We start from the raw sequence: 18,125 nt of genomic DNA on the forward strand, positions 1-18,125 counted from the left end.
TAAGTATGTATCTCATACCAACCTATATATTATTACGCGGATTTAATATATTACATGGTTATTGTTTGAGAATGTATTTCTCCAAAAGAACATTACTTACATTTATACAAAACATATATGTCCCACTACCGGGTTGGGTTGGGACGTCACGTCACATAATATTTATCTTTACAACGATATTTTTTTTAATCGGATACTGGTGATGTTAAAGTGATGTCACAAAGTTTGTGACTCCCCTTTCCCCCTGTCCCAACATGCCACATTTTCTTGACCCCCTCCCTCCTCCTAAACGTGTCATGTAATTAATGGATGACCCCATATATACAGGATGATTTCTGGGTCGTGATCCAGAACCACTTTTTCTGACTCTGTAAATGATCCACATTATCATATGGTAGTATTTGATTAAAATATAATTAGTGATTTTTTCTTATTTTTAAGTAAAATTAATCTTATACTAAGTAATCATGGTTACCCTATGACTTTTGACATACGCTGTATGGAAAACGACAAGACGTCACATTGAGTAGGGTGACCAAATTGTATGCAAAAATGTTTTTTTCTACTGGTCAAATATCAAATATCAAACATTTATTCAGCAAATAGGCCACAGGGGCACTTTTACATGTTCATTTTTACAAACAATAAATTAAAAAAAAAAAAACAATTACAAATATCGAATCTATGAAATAATAAATACTTTATTAGAGATGTATACTGTCTCTAAATGTCAAATTACACAAAAAAAACTATGATAAAAAAATAAAACCATAAAATACTAAAATTCTTTAGAGATGTATAAGTCTCTAAGTGTCAGAGATAAAATATAAAAATATATATTAAATTATCCTTAGAGATGTAGAGGGTCGCCAAGGCTTGAATTCTTATATAAATAATTAAAAGACAAAAAAATTAAAACAGACAAGAACCGAATGAAGTGTCTCACGTTAATGTCACTCAAAAGTAAAGTTACATACTTTAACATAACCTGTACCCCGTGTAAGCTTAAACAGACCGGTCTCCACAAACAGCACCCGTTCACGAGTATGACGTGTATCTCAGCCATCGCCTCCCTCAACCTTCATTCGGGAAAGTGGCGACCCGATCAACGACGCCACTGTAAGTAAAGACTTTTAAGCGAGCATGACATGTTCAAGCTGCCGGGTTGTATTAATATAAATATAATAAAAAAAATTGTAAGATACAACATTTGTGCTTGTAAATCTCATCATCTGAAAAATAATCATCATTATTGGTGATAACAAATAATTAGCAACATCATTAGGCTCATCTTTGGATTCTGTACGATGTATAGTTCTCTTGTTCCACGACCCCGAAATCACCTGTATGTACATAAAACATAGAAGATTTCGCGTTCAAACAGTTGCTTTTATACAATCATATCTAACCTTAAGGATATGTTTTTTTTTTCTAGAACATTACACAGATATTACAATTTGTCATGTCAGTAGATAGGTTACATGAATGCACACTTGGCATGCAAAACTTACACTAGGTAATACATTTAGCCTAAGTTTACGATAACATTAAATTTCTATAGCTAATAATTTGATAATTCTGAAGCTAAGAAAATTATTACGAGTATTATACAAATTTAAATAAAATATTATTATTATTCATACAGTTTCTGGAAATATTCCTGCAAGGAGTAATAAGGTCTGTTTATTAAATAACATTTTAGCCTTTTTGCGAATTTGTTAATCATAACTCGAGTGATTAGATGCATTACTCACCGAGAGCAACGCACGGGTTATTAGAGTCACGTTGAGTGTGACTCAGTTGAGCAAATCGTGTAGTTGACACCTCTTACATCTACGACTTTGTTTATTCCCTAATTTACGAATGTTGCCGATATTTTTCACGTAGTGAAGGTATATGAATAGAATATGACTCATGTCTAAATATTACTACCTACGACTATTTAGAAAGTCACTGTAGTCGTTCTTGATACAAACTTGCCTCAGAATATATTATTAATAATAAAAAACCGGACAAGTGCGAGTCGGACTCGCCCACCGAGGATTCCATACTTTTTAGTATTTGTTGTTATAGCAACTACAGAAATACATCATCTGTGAAAATTTCAACTGTCTAACTATCACGGTTCATGAGATACAGCCTGGTGAGAGACAGCAAATCCTAAAGATATTAATATGTATATATGTTCTATTTATAACAGAAATTGCTTAATTTTATGACGAAACCTTCTGTTATTCAGAAAAAGCTTTAAATATTTTTTTATAGGTACAAAGGAATTCTAAATATTTCATTGTCTTATTATTTGACTTTCAAGTCAATCAAATATTGGTCAATGTAGAGCATTTCTTAAATATTAAATTAACTTGGGATGTAGATCAAACCGGAATGAGGAGAATTCATGGCTGAGTATTCTCAAATTCAGTGAGAATATATAAATAAGCGTTCCATTTAATAATTTGATCAAATTAGTAAAATATTTGGCTTATATTTATAAGGAGTAGGAATAAGTCTAAACTTCATGAAGGCACATAAAGTTGAACCTATTATTTGGACACTCAACGGACCAACCTTTTTTGTGTTGAGCTTACTTTATACTTAGCTGAGCTAGCTAGCTAGCTAAGTTAGCTCAAAATTAATATTAATAAGTGTCCCGCAGCGGTATCATGGTCGCATTTTTATCACCTGTCATGCCATGCGTCACTTTCGCACTTACATACTTGTTAGAAAGTGACAGGCATGGTGACAAATGATAAAGAGCCGACCATATTATTAGCCATACTGGCCTATGTAAAATATACTATATATCATTTAAATTTCGATGAAAACTATAAGGTTGGACCCGGGTACGTTCTTAAACTACGTCCATAAGAGAGGTATGGGCATTGTGAATTTCATCTCGCTCTGTGTGGTAGGGCACAGCACAGCGGATGTCATTCCAGATCTAGTGCAGAGCCCAACTGGGGAAGTACCTCCACCTTGCAGAAAATCGCAGCCAAATAACACTAGACCCTACTCATAGTGTTGTGTTCCTGCCGGTGAGTAAGGTTGCCAGAGCTCAACGAGGGGCGGGAGGGTCGGCAACGCGCATGTAACTCCTCTGGAGTTGCAGGCGTACATAGGCTACGGATACTGCTTACCATCAGGCGGGCCGTATGCTTGTTTGCCCGGTGGCAACATAGTATATAAAAAAAGGTGCATTTGGGGCAACCAAAAGCGGGGTAATTCAAAATTGCTAATATCTGCTATACTAAAAGCACTTTCTATTTCTATTTGTTACAGTAGCATAAGCATAGTTGCTAAATCATGAGAAGGTTGGTATAGGTCTGGTTTAGTATATAATTCATGTTCCATTCTAAAGTTTTTCAAAGTTACCTTGCATCTTATCAATTTTCGAAACCACATCGACGAAAAATTTGGCGTTTAAGGATATTTTTAAACCTAACACGTTTTTGTGAGAGTATGGGATCTAGGATATTGGAATCATTTGAGCACACTCCAAATTTATAGAAGCCATATGGTGCGAGTAGTATTCTAGTTGAAGAGCCTTATTGTATTCGGCCAACTCTGCCCTTTTACATGGAAGGTGAGTCAACTGAGCCAATATTTGAACAAGAATTACACCAACGTTAATTAACGAGTCACCGGATGCCGTGTGGACATTTTGAATTACCTAATAAGAATTCGACAATGTTTATTACTCGTTGTTGACGATTTATCATCATTTAACCTTTTTTGGGACCACTGAGTCTCACTGTTGTTCAAACAAATAAAATACCTACTCAATGACTACTACTTCTACTACTATATATTTGTTGTAGGTCTTATACCATTGCATGTACAATACAATACAATACAAATACTCTTTATTGCACACCTCAACATGCATGTATATTGTAGGTTGAAATAAATACCTTTTATATTATTATTATTTTTACGCCACTTTGTACAGTACGGATGTCTACCGTCTCCAATTCTCCCTCAATTGCTCAAAGGTTAACTGGAGGAAATTTAAAAAATTGCATAGTTCCCATGAAATGTTCTCGGTATTTTTTTCTGCACGTTTATTTCCGAACCTTCTTACAGTTAGTTTCGAGATCTATGACATATGAAATACACGCCAGTGAGTGACGTAAATGTTAAATGACACAGTCGTCAACAGTTAAGAACATTGGGTAAAAATGCCTAATCTGAACGGGAATTTTCTCATCAAAGTTTCCGGATATTACAGAATTTTTGAGAAAAACGTAAGTAAGTATAATGGGTTAGCACTGATTGACTAGCGAGTTATCTTTTCACGGATTAACAAAGTAATATTTTTATATCAACATTAATTTTAAAAATGTTTCACAACTTGCACACTGCTAATTGAACATCAATAGACAATCGTTGGATGTTCAATTGAATTGTATTATGGAGCTTGCTGAATGAAAATAGAACTTTTTTCTACTATACAGTTTTTTGTGTCCCCAAGTGTAGCTCGCACGAATGAAGCGCAAAAATGGCAGATATACTTGACTGATTTACTACCGGACTAAATTCACTCTGCATTCTAACTGTGACTATATCTAGGTTATCTAGATAGGCAAATTATCCACGTATAGGTATATGTATATTTTCAATATCATGTTCATAAGGGACGTAGAAAGTATTGAACAGTCAGCTGCAGAGATAACTGAGGCCCATAGAAATTTGTTCGCAGGGAGGGGTGATCTTTGCAACTGACTGTATTTATGACAGTAAGTAGTTTATAATGATTGTTACATAATGCCTAATTATGTTGAGTTAAATAAATAATAAATCAATAGTATATAAACTATAGGTCTAGATTAAGAGAAGAAAGTGTAATAATATTTTTTGTATGACCGTTTGTTTCATATTTAAATTAAATTAAATAAATAACTATTATACTGATTTATCTACACACTTATTATAAGCTTTCTATGATGCGTTCAGAAACTGCATGTTACAACCGCCATTGTGGCATTTTGATCACACTGTTTGCAATTAACGTTTCAGTTCGACAGATACTAGAAATGAGATCAAATCAAATTCTTTTTACAAGCTTTTATTTAGTTTCACCTGTCCCGTTGTCTGTCTGTCTGTCGGTCTGTAATCAAATCTTGCAAGTTAAATTTGACCCTCTTCCCGGTTTCTGATGAAGCTGAAAATTTTCATAAATATGTAAGTCGGGTGACAATGTAATATTATGGTACCATCGAGCTGATCTGATGATGGAGACAGGAGGTGGCCGTAGGAACTCTGTTATAAAACAAAGCAACCTAATTGCAATTGGGGTTTTTAGAAATGTCTCGATGAGTATTAGATGTCTGTCGAAAGAAAAGTACAGTCAGCGCTAAAAGCTTGTACCAAAAATGAAATTTTTGCCAAAAACTTATTTCAGATTTATTTGTGTTGGAAATTTGAATGTTATCATTAAATTGATATCAGAGTTATTATTACGCAATAATAACATTTTTACAATTAAGAAATTTGTTCTAATAAAATAGAATAGAATAGAATAGAAGAAATTTATTCAGAAAACGCTTAAGTTTAGGTAATACATGAGACGACAGAATCAATTTATTATTAAGCGTCACTGAAAAGGTCTCCACTCAGCTTAATGTCAAGATACCACCTAAGGGTCTCGACGCTGGTCTTCCGTGGAAACCTTTCCGAGAGAGCACAGCTACACGCTAAAGTACAAAATTTCATATATTTAAGTTTAGAAGTTTTTAGTAAATATCATAAGGCTATAATTATTATTCAATTAAAAGCTACATTAACAAATAAATTATTTAAATATTCGGTACCTAAACAGTAATTATCTTTATGCTAGCCGTAATTTGCTGTTTTTCAACCCTGAAAATAATAAAGGATTTGTAATATATATGTGTTTAGATATAGTTCTTATTATTTTGTACATTTTCATGTGATTGTGCCTTTGAAATATTTGTATGTATGTACATTGCCAGAACAAAGTTCACGTATTTGTGTATTTGTCCACATCTAATAGTAGAAATGGTAACCGTCATCGGTATTAATATCTAAAACCGGTTTGTGACTCTAACCTCCATGGTACCCAATTATGGCGAATGACATCATCAGAATTATTGAAACATAATTCGCATGATATTATTAATACGATATAGACGAAATTTCAACCGTTATTCTTCGATTTATACTTATTGTATACAGCGATTATTGTATACCTTACAACGTGCTCTGTTTTTACGGCACTTTACAAAAATGCTTTGAAATAGGTCTTCCATACATAAGATGCTAACAAATTAGTTACCAATATTTTTACAGCTGACCTATTGAGTATTTTTACCTGTGTTATAATACCTTTATAATATCATGGTCAGTACCGACACCATAAATAAATAAATATTATAGGGACATTCTTACACAAATTGACTAAGTCCCACGGTAAGCCAAGAAGGCTTGTGTTTTGGGTACTCAGACAACGATATATATAATATACAAATACTTAAATACATAGCAAACATCCATGACACCATAGCAAATAAAATTTCTGATTTCTGATAGCAGGTACGAGTACCCAACCTTAATAGCAACTGTGAAATAAAGACTTCGAGACTACAGTACAATATCCGCAGTGCACTGACACCGATATTAATTGTCTTTGTGCCATAAACTGAATGGAGCCAGAAGATGAACAGTTAAGAGGAAACATTAGTGAACATTTTTCTATACAAACGTTCTCGACATTTTCTTCTCTGGATTTTGGTCCTAGATGAATAGTTTTTTATATGTATTCAATATTACCAGTACCTCTGTACGTTTTGCTTCTTTGATATACTTATTGTTTTTATAAGAACTAGGTTTTTTTTTCTAAAAGGCTATAAGAGATCTAGAATGGACCCAAAATCGGCAACAAAATACGCAAAAAGCAAAACGGTTAGACACAGGTAATATTTTTTTTCTTGTTCCGTTCCCAACATTTCGTTACGCTTGGTTAAGTTTGGTAGGAACAAAATGTCGAGAACAAAACCTGGATCTGAGATTTTTACGCAATATTTGTCATCTAATCTGCAATTGTCCTCAGCTGGTATTTCCTATTAAATACGTGGCTACCGTTTTACGGAAGCGGTCATAAGAAGTTATTATGGTCAGTTCGGAATGGGTGAAGGCTTGGCTGCTTTACACTGATTTGTATGATGTTAAGTAAATAAAAATGTATCAAATGGAGATTATTAAAATACAAAAAATGTGAAAAAATAAAGATTGTTTTCTTTATCAAAGTATAAAGGTTGACTAACGCTAAAACAGACCGGGTCCGGGCTTCGTTGTCTTTGATGGCTGATCGGTGACCACCCGATGAGTTCTATACAAACTGCAATAAAACATATTTTATTTTATTTTTATTTTTTATGCTTCCTTTAGTCAGGGGACTTATCTAGCCGCCCACGTGTACCTATAATTAACTGTTATTAACTTCAACGTAATACGTATACCTAAACCCCTCGGTACAGAGTACTATTTTGTACCATTTGGCGTTGAAACTCTAGGACCATGGGGTCCCAGCGCGCATAATTTTTTTTCAGAAATCGCGAAGCGTCTGGTTGAAGTAACTGGTGACCGAAGAGCTGGCGGCTTCCTCACACAACGTATCAGCATTGCGATACAACGAGGAAATGCCGCCGGCATCCTTAGTACAATGCCTCAAAGGCCTATTTTAGATTTAAGCTAGTTATTAATAGTAATACCTCTGTATATATCTATTATGTAAATAAAAAGATTTCATTTCCTAAACTGTTATTTCGTTTACAATTACATACTTAATAATAAAAAATGTGTGTCGGCAGCTTGGGCCCTGCCCCGCTGCTGGTGGCTCCCTAGGTTAGGTTTTTTATAATGTGTTTATACCTATGTATAAATATAAGTAATAAAAAAATAATTTTGTATTATTTTTGTAATTTACTTTTATATCTATATTATAAAATCCTAGCCTAAGAAAAAAAAGAGCATAAAATGGCTGCTGATTGCTGTGGCAGAAGATGCCGCTCTGGTATTAGACTCTTCAGTCATCGCAGACGTTGCAATCAACCTCCCCGCAACACCTGATTTTACCCGACGCTGCAACAATCATCTGCTATAGATGTGGTGGCCAATTCTTCTCTACGTTTACAATATACAAGTTTAAACAACAGACTTCACTCACAGCTTTCCATTCTAACGAAAAAATTTAATTTAACTTCTGTCCTTCTCCACACTGGCCGTTGGAATTTAATATCGGGAGCTATCACTGTAAAAATAAAGGACAAAATTCATTGCACAGACTGTCCGACACAATAACGACAGATACTGGAGTAACGACAGAAGCAATACCTCAATGAACTGTCTTAACACAACCTAAGTACAGTCAGCGTCAAAAGTAGCGGATCAATTCTGTAACAGCTTAACAAAAAGTGATGGTTCTATATGTAGAACAACTAAAACTGTAAAAGATATACTTTTGAACGTGAATTTTAGAGATTTATCCATATTTGAAAAAGTTATCCGGGATATCAGATACTTTTGGCGCGTTGTTTCATTCGCTTCTATTGATGCTGACTGTACCTAGTATGAAAGAGTAAATACTGCTAAATTGAGTAAATACTGAGTATTTACTCACCACCCATCTCTAGAAAAAAACATTGAACTCGCGACACTGTGAACCATTACCGTAACCGACACCTATGTATATAAGTATGTACATATATTGTGTATATATCTTATATACCTACGCTTTTTTATAAACTATTACCAGCGATTTACTATTATCTATGTGTCAATAAAAAAAACCAGAAAACAAAGTATATTGTATTGAGAAGAATCCATAGTACCTTGACGAAGAGGGGTTTTCCCTGAAGGAATACGCTATCTATCATTGCCCAGGCGTCCATTGAACCCATTTCGACGTCTATCTTCAGACATTTTAATCATTTTTCTACATCGTTCAAGAAAAATGAAAGAAGTGTTTTCGTCCAGGGTGTTTTTCAACTTTACAGTTACTCTGAGAGTATTTATTGTTGTATATAACATATCAAGTGCAAAAGTGCATAAAAAACCGGCCAAGTGCGAGTCGGACTCGCACAGGAAGGGTTCCGTACCATTATCTATAAAAACGGTCACCCATCCAAGTACTGACCCCGCCCGACGTTGCTTAACTTCGGTGATTGGATGAGAACCTCGAGATTGGAAAAAAATATTTATTTTATTCTGTTTTTAGTATTTGTTGTTATAGCGGCAACAGAAATAATAATCTGTAGAAATTTCAACTGGCTAAACTATCACGGTTCATGAGATACAGCCTGGTGACAGACGGACGGACAGCGAAGTCTCAGTAATAGGGTCCCGTTTGACTCTTTGGGTACGGAACCCTAAAAATCACTGGTGGCGTAGCGAGAGCGTGCGACTTGCAATCCGGAGGTCGTGGGTTCAAGCCCCCGCTCTTACCAATGAGTTTTTCGGAACTTACGTACGGTACGATGTATCATTTGATATTTACCAGTCGCTTTTAGGACTAATTGTAAAAAGGCCTACTTGCCCTGGGTTGGAAGGTCAGATGGCAGACACTTTCGTAAAAACTAGTGCCTACGCCAATTCTCGGGATTAGTTGCCAAGCGGACAGCAAAATGCCGGGATAACGCGAGGAAGACGATATAACATACCAAGGGCAGTAAACTAAGAAATGCCTCTGCTTCGCCTCGGTCGACAATTTTACATGTGATCTGAAGTGAGACTTTCTTATTTATTTACTGGTCGTGTATATATAGTATTTTTCTGGTCGACGGAGCCGGAAAGTGGCAACTTCGTTTAGCAGCGGGCCCAAAGTCGACGCTTTCCAAACGGAGAACAGAAATAGAAAATGTTAAACATCTTTATCATGGATAAGAAAACGCGAAAAAACGTCCTATAGACAATTAGACAACGTCGAAAATGGATACCTACAGCTGATCAAAGAAGATGAATATCGAAATCGGAAAACGACAAACATAGAATAACAATAGTTATTTGTTTTACAAGGGGGCATCTGTTGTTGATACCCGAGCAAGCGAAAGATCCTAAAATTGAATAGATCGCGATCGGAATCGTCACAGCATACGAGTAGTGGCCATCAAATATATCGGAGCGGCCAAGGCGCTCAGAAATATCTGAACACGCCTTTACTGTCAAGGCGTTGGAGTGCGTGTTCAGATGTTTTTACGCACCTTGGCCGCTCTGATATATCTGATGGCGACTGTAGGTGTTGTATGCACATGTGCCTACTCAATAAAAATAACGAACACATTTTTGAAACAGCACCTAACGACCTAACATCGATGCAAACATACTTGACACTAACATGCGAGCAAATTAACACTAAACATTTTCTGCAACACGCAACGTTATCTTTATACGTTTAACGTTCAAAATCAAATACCAGAGCTACAGTATAACTTGGTCGTTTCCCGATTGACAAACTTAAGAAGGCGTTTAGTGTGGTTCTTATTCGACCGTGTTAAGATTGAATTTGGCTTGTATATAGGTAAATAAAAAGTGGTTTGCAGTGCGTTTGACAGCTGTCAGTGTCGGCCATAACGATGTGTCGCAAATTGGCGCGAAACTGTATTTATGGGGAAAATGTTTTTCGGGTGTTTTTGTGGGAATAAATAAATGTGTCGAGCTTTGAGTTTTATTTTCTTTGACAAAACTGGGTTATCATATTGCAAGGACAGGTACCCGTTTAAGAGGCTGTCAATACCTAAAGCGCGCACACTGTCTATTTGTATCGGAGTAAATGAGATAGCACTGTCGCATGTTACTGAGCCTGGGCAAGTGAATAATAAGAAAAATATTTAAATAAAAAAAAAGTGGATCATTAGTGTAATATTTTACTCAACAGCGGTTTAGATATAAATGTTTTGAAATTGTGATTTTAATTGCAGACCCATAAGTCAAAACAATAAAGACATAGAACCGTTTAATTGTGATTTTAAGACCAATCTTTGCAATTATTTTCTATCGAGCCGATTTCGTTAAATCATGTATCGAGTACAACCACGGTCTTTGAAATATAATTAATATGAACATATATTTTTCTTACTTGACTAAAACAAATAGTCTTTCATAAAAAACTGTTTAAGTAACATCAATTTCAAGGACATTGGGTGTTGACAGCCTCTTAATACAATTTCTCGTGTAATATGCAACGATGTTTAATATTTTTTCACGGAGGATACTCTTTTCTTCGTTTATACATTTACAATGTTCTTATTTCCCCGAGCTTTATAAAAATCACTTAAAACAAAAACGCGATCTCATAACAATCCGTGTAAAATGACGTAAGCCGTAAAGAGAGCTTCACAAAATGGCGGCCGTAAAAGCAAATGGCGGGCGACAAAATGGCGCCGATTTATTTAACAAGCTCTGAGCAATCATGCTTAAAACTGCTGACGTTGATCCAATTGTTTTCGTCTGGAGAATAAAACCTTTCTTATTCGCTATATTGTTGGATTTATTTGATTCTGAAAGAATTTGGCGCGGGTGTTAAGTTTATTGTTTACTATAAGACTAAAACGATGTGAGGCGTAAGTATTTATGTGTTAGCTGTTATCTGTGTTTTTTAGAGATTATGAAGATGATAAAGATGGGGCGAATAAGTTATGTCAAACAATTTTCGCCTTCAAAACAGTAAGTTAATTGTTTTTCTTCTTCTTCCGCGCTTTGTCCCGGCATTTTGCCACGGCTGGCAACTAATCCCTAGAATTGGCATAGGCACTAGTTTTTACGAAAGCGACTGCCATCTGACCTTCCAACCCAGAGGGTAAACTAGGCCTTAATTCAACTCAAAATTCAAATAATATACTTTATTCATGTAGGCCTAGCAACAAGCACTTATGAATAGTAAGACAGTATTACATATAATTATCTTGAGCTAATTATCAGAGCAATTTATTGATGTTGTAAATATTATTCCGTATATAATACTAATGAATATAATTCATAAATCAAATTTTATACTAAAAATTTCACAAAATATAGTCATACAATTTTTTTTTTATAAAAAATACTAGTCTAGATTGTTTCTAGAATAAATTCTAAATGTCAAACAAATATAATAAAAACAACAAAGGAAATACTTATTGGGATTAGTCCGGTTTCCTCACGATGTTTTCCTTCACCGATAAGCGACTGGCGAATATCAAATGATATTTCGTACATAAGCCCCGAAAAAATCATTGGTACGAGCCGGGGCTTGAACCCACGACCTCCGGTTTGCAAGTCGCACGCTCTTACCGCTAGGCCACCAGCGCTTCAGTTAGTGACTTGTTTTAAATGTTTAATACGGTATATTATATTTTATTTAAATATATTATATACAACGTGTATTTTTGATACGACCGCATAATCAATGGTTTGGGCTTGAATGAACACACTATCATAGGTTTTGTAAAAATTTGACGACTTTTATTTTCAATAAAAAATAATTCAGCAAGCAATGTATCACTACTTTGTTTTAACTCAGAACGTCACAACCGTCACAAGTGACCATGATGTACGAAACAACCGTCACAAGTGACCATGACGTACGAAATAGATTGCCGGTGAAAAAAAAAACTAAAATTAATAATTATGTTAATCAACAAAATCTTTCAGAATCGTTTTATAGCACAAAACCTACGTCTAGTTTAAGTTTGCGGTTATATCAAAAATACACACTGTATACAGATTATTGAGAAACATTTTTTTTTGTATAAATATTTTGAATTTGTCATTTCAAAGGGCAAAGGCGCCGGAAGCCCTTAAGGCCCCGTGGTTTACTATGATTGACCGTGATCGAGACGGCCCGGGTGGACGTGCCCGGGATCGCGGATATCATGTTTTTGGATTGTTATTTTTATTAAGTTTCAACAAAAAAGTAATCGATGAGTTCGATTGTGTATGCTCGCGCGCGTACGCACAATGCGTTTGGCCAACTCTGTTGAAACGCCTGCAAAAGGGTCTTAAAGACCAAGTTCGGCCTGGCCAGCCACATTAGAGCCCATAACAGGCATAATCTATAATAAAATTGGCTGGAGTCGCCGTCATCGAAATCGATGAGGACTATATACTCGTATATTTTACGCGATCCAAATTGTAATGTAACAGAAACTATACAGAAGCTTTACCGTATTGCACGGTACTGTATCGAAAGAATTATATTTGCGCATGTATACAGAATAGGGAACTGAGTATAAAAGACAGCCGTGAGACCGGCAATGATGTACGGTGCTGAAGCTAGGCTAGGCTAGGCAATCAAAAAGGCCCACGAACATAAATTATATTTGACAGAGATGAAGATGCTGAGGTGGGCGGAAGGAGTAACAATTAAGACTCGGTGAAAAATGAATACATCAGAGGTAGTTACAAAGTTACCCATCACAAGCTAAGTCACGGAAAGTAGGCTTGGCTAGTATGGTCACGTGACAAGACGCCCCGAAGACCACGTAGTTCGGCAGTAGAGGGAAGAGGGAAGCGAGTAGACAAGGAAAACCTAAAGCCACATGGTGGTTTACAGTGACCCGCGACTTAGAACGAGCCCAACTTACCTCAAAGACAACTCAGGACAGACGGTCCTGGCGCATGAGGACGAAGAGCACCGACCCCAAATAATGGGAATAAGGCAAAGAGAAAGAAGAGGATGCTATACAGAATAGGGAACTCGGATCCCTTTGTTTGCCATAATTATTGAAAGTCATAATGTAATGATAGTCATATTATAATTAGTCATAACTCTGAAACCGTTAACATTTCAGGAATTCACTTAGGTCATCCTATAGATAGGTTAGGTTAGGTATGTTTTATGGCAATCCTGAGAAGTTACGCGTTTCTGAGAAAAACCAAATTATGGCTAACGAAAATGCGGACAAAGAATACATTATGACTTAAAACTTTACGGGAAACAATAAAGACCCTAGGGAACTCTATGTATTTACGAAATTTTATCAAAAACCGACGAGAATAACGACAGCAAAATAATAATCAGCCCATATAAGTAGATATCTATGGAACGTGTCGATAAGCGCATAATGACAAAAACGTTTACCAATGCAATTATAAACCGGTCTGTCTACCTACACTTGTATTGATGTCTAAGACATATTTATAGCCTCAGCTGTTTATATTGTCTCTGACTACAACCCTTTACTTTGTGCAACTTTGGAAAACAAATTATTTTATTTCGATTTGTTATTGAAGTATTTATTATTTTTTGTTATTTTGTCACACTTCACTCTAAATTATAAACTGAAATATACACGGTGTAATATGAGGAAACCGAAAGATTTTAACAGTGTATTCCTGATCACATTTAGATATTTCGTCTAGAGCCTAGATTCAGAGATAATACCAATTTAAAAAAAAACCTCTTCTTGTTGTAACTTAGTGAAAAACGCCTTTTTGATGCCGATAATACCATTATGGGGCGTAGTCTAAATATCCTTATTGATAGATGTCAAAAAGTGACAAGTAACCTTTGCAAAAACTAATTTAAAAAAAAAAAAAACACGAAAAAATAATTTTCAGTGCCAGTTTTGCAATAACATTAACTTTTTATGTGGAAAAATCGTTTTGGCGAAATTTACTTATATTCGTATAACATATTTTCCTTCTTTTGGTCTCAGAAGTGCGTGGTGAAAGTTTTTCGGGTTCCTCGTGTTATACTGTTTACTTTGTACACTGGTTCTAAATACCCTAATGCATATGTACATTTCGGCTTCGTCCAATGGCTAGGGACACACTGGATCGAGTACCCACAACAACGAACTGAAGCTGTTGAAGCGGACTTGCGCGATCTCCAGGCCGATAACGGGCGGGAGATGGCGCAGGATCGAGACAACTGGCGAGTACTCGTGTCGGAGGCCAAGACTCATTTTGGGTCGCTGCGCCATTAAGTAGTAGTAGTAGTAGTAGAGTACCCACAACACACGCCTTCTTGAGCTCACCGTGGGACTTAGTCGATTTGTGCAAGAATGTCCCTATTTTTTATACTTACGAGTACTAAAGAAGAAGTCGCCATGGACCTCACAGAGGTACCTGTTAAATTTATAGAGTATTAAATATATAAAATGTGACTGATACAGAAATCTATCTGCGGTTCATATTCTTCGTCTATTTGTGGCTTACCAGTTTTTATAACTCATTACACTTATTGACAGAAAACATATTAGTAACTCTATTAGACTACAATAAAAAGGAAAACCCTATAACCATATTTTTAATCATTCATATATTTGGGATTTATCATCCAAAACGTATAAGTAACTCAATTATATCTACTACACTTAAATGCAATCAAATTGTGAAGAAATTGGTTAATAAAGTAGCCGGTTTTCATTGCTCTTGTGTGTGACCGACGCGATAGTTTCTAATACAGTTTTCCTGTTTGCCTGTTTTCCGGTTTATCATGTTTATAACCTTTTTTTTGTTTATTAGGATTGTTACTTGGTTCGTAACTTCTAAAAAAGTTCTAATAGAACGGATACAGATCCGGATTAGTTAAAATAATAAAATATATATATATTTATTTGAAGAAATTGTAATTAAATGCGAGGCAGTATGATCCCCACACTAGGCTCAGCCCGTAACGTGGAAATCTCAGAGAATAATAGTATCGGAATGTGGCTCTTATTTTAACAGAATATCTTCTTCTTCTTCCTCGCGTTGTCCCGGCATTTTGTCACGGCTCATGGGAGCCTGGGGTCCGCTTGACAACTAATCTCAAGATTTGGCGTAGGCACTAATTTTAACGAAAGCGACTGCCATCTGCCCTTCCAACCCAGAGGGTAAACTAGGCCTTGTTGGGATTAGTCCGGTTTCCTCACGATGTTTTCCTTCACCGAAGAGCGACTGGTAAATATAAAATGATATTTCGTACATAAGTTCCGAAAAACTCATTGGTACGAGCCGGGGTTTGAGCACTCCGGATTGCAAGTCGCACGCTCTTACCGCTAGGCCACCAGCTTTTTAACAGAATATATTAATTTTAAAGCTACTACCATCGAGCTGATCTGAGGATGGAGACAGGAGGTCGCCATAGGAACTTTGTGATAAAACAACGCAACCTAATTGTGTGTGGGATTTTTAGAATTGTCTCGATGAGTATTAGTTGCTCGTGGAAAGAAAAGTACAGTCAGCGATAAAAGCTTGTACCAAAAATGAAATTTTTGCCAAAAATTTATTTTTTATACGACTAATTACCTAATTATACAAAGACTTTAGTCAGTTAAAAAGGTCTCGGTACAATGTATGTAAGTAAAGTGTTTATGTGAAGGTATGTGAGTATGTACATACTTAAATATATGTAGATTGTTGTCTTGACGGATTTTTTTGTATTACTGATTAACTAAACAACGATCTAGGTAATTACTATTAGTTTATTGATTGAAATCAACGTTGATATGTTTTTCTTTCAAATCTTGTGTAAGTAAGTACTAAAGTTTACTTAGATTTTATTTGTATTTCGTTTAAAAAAAAATAGGATGGCTTTTTCTGAACGCCCCTCATCACTTACAGTTACGATAAATTGTTTTCCTATTGGGAGCGTGCACGACTGTCACGCAACCTAGTGTCCGCATGTCTAGGGGAAAATGTCAATTCACTACATCTTATAAAACTACTCCAAAACTAAAAACTACTAAACGGATTTTCATACGACTTTCATCTATCAATAGAGTGATTCTTGAGGAAGGATTAGGTATATAGCTTGTTAAGGTTTTGTGTAAATTGTTTGAAATATAACGATGTTGTCGGAAAAAATCACGCTGGCTAGGAGCTTTAATCGAAAACGCTGCCTAATCCGTTTGAGCTATAACAACACAAAGTATGGTGGGGTTGTTTCTCATTCATAGGTCTACAAAAAAGTCCGCGATGTTAAATGTCTATCTTTTAAGGATAACTTACTATACATATTCGTAACGTAACGTTATTATTTAAATATAGTCATTTACGATTTAAAAAAAGTTAATAATTAATTTAATACTTTGTGATCAGTGATACCTAAAAGTTAATAAAAAATTGATACCTATCAAAAAAAAAAAAAAATCGTAACTTCTAGAAAAAGATCACGTAATACGTGGCATTTGCAAAGCTATTTACATGGATACATTATTAGCAATTATCAAAATAAATACGTTAGTTATATTAAGCATTTCATACAGCTTACAATGGTACCTTACACCATACAATTTAAATGAATATTTCAGGAGTAATCGTAAATCAAAGTTTCATTTCGAGCCATATAATTGTACGAAATGTTAAAGACGCTATCCGCAGTTAGTTCAAATTTTTACCACCTTATGCGCTGGGATCGCTTTACTTACCCCCACCATGCACTTCGCACGGTCCCAATACAATTTTCCAAATCATACCTTTACAATAGGCAAATTCTTTTGTGTTTTAATTCATTATCACACATTCACACACGAAAAAAATATCAAGAACACAAAAGTCCCACGATACGTTCTTAAAAATCTTAAAATCTCACTAACTTTATAAACATCTTATGTGAATTTGAAACTGTACGACACTTAGGCCATGTTTGAAGAATTGTCTCGTACATTTCCTTAACAAATTTTAAAAACACACTAACTTCAATACGGTGTATGTATTTAAATCTGAAAGGCACTTACGTCATTTTTGGAACAGCTGTTAAGGAATTGTCTCGGTTTATTGACCTTGTGCCGAACGACTTAATTATACCATTCTCCGTCATATGTCGGCCATTATGCCATTATGTGACACATGCGTAATGACAGACGAAAATTACTTATACATAATGTACAGTCAACCAATTTGAATCCTAGGCCACTATAGAACCTTGTCGCTTTAACTACTCTATATATGACATGCATCACTCAATAAGCACTGTCATAGAAGTCATTATGACATGGTTCTATACTGGCCTAGGAATCAAATTGGTTGACCGTACAGTAAACATGAGTAGATAACTAAGAATACACGAAGTTGAAAACGATCTTTTTACCTACTTATTTACTGCACAAAAGAAAAAACCTTACAGTACAAAAGGCGAACTTAAGGCATTAAGCTTATTCATAAAATGTTTTGCAAACATTTCTGACTAAAGGGGCCCACTTATT

Source organism: Cydia pomonella, chromosome 24 (genome assembly GCF_033807575.1).
Source record: "Cydia pomonella isolate Wapato2018A chromosome 24, ilCydPomo1, whole genome shotgun sequence".
Classification (NCBI taxonomy): domain Eukaryota; kingdom Metazoa; phylum Arthropoda; class Insecta; order Lepidoptera; family Tortricidae; genus Cydia; species Cydia pomonella.